Source organism: Penaeus monodon, chromosome 34, assembly GCF_015228065.2.
Source record: "Penaeus monodon isolate SGIC_2016 chromosome 34, NSTDA_Pmon_1, whole genome shotgun sequence".
NCBI lineage: Eukaryota > Metazoa > Arthropoda > Malacostraca > Decapoda > Penaeidae > Penaeus > Penaeus monodon.
Window position 1 is genome coordinate 24,758,896 of NC_051419.1, and position 402 is coordinate 24,759,297.

Below are 402 nucleotides of genomic sequence, written 5' to 3' on the forward strand. Positions count from 1 at the left end.
GTCACTCACCTTTGCTATATTAGAACGTTGGAGAGAGAGACTTATTGTGTATTTTCGTCTTGTCAATATGTTAGGAATTCTCTGACTTGATTTTCGTTATAAATATGTATTTTTTTCCCATATTTTCTCTTTAAAACAGATTGAGAGTGATGTATCTATAACTTTTTTTTTAATAAAGAACTTTTCGCTGGCACTTCTTCCTTAGTATATCAGAGGCACTGCTTGGCACTTGTGCGTCTGTTGTTCTCTTTAGTCATTCACTAATCTATTTATCTCTCATCTATTCGACTCTATTTTATTTTTATCTATTGGAATAATATGTTATCAATTATATCTAACGAAGTACGTGTTTCTGGTCATATCATTGTGTATTCTGTTTGTGTGTGTTTCTGAAGCTGTTGC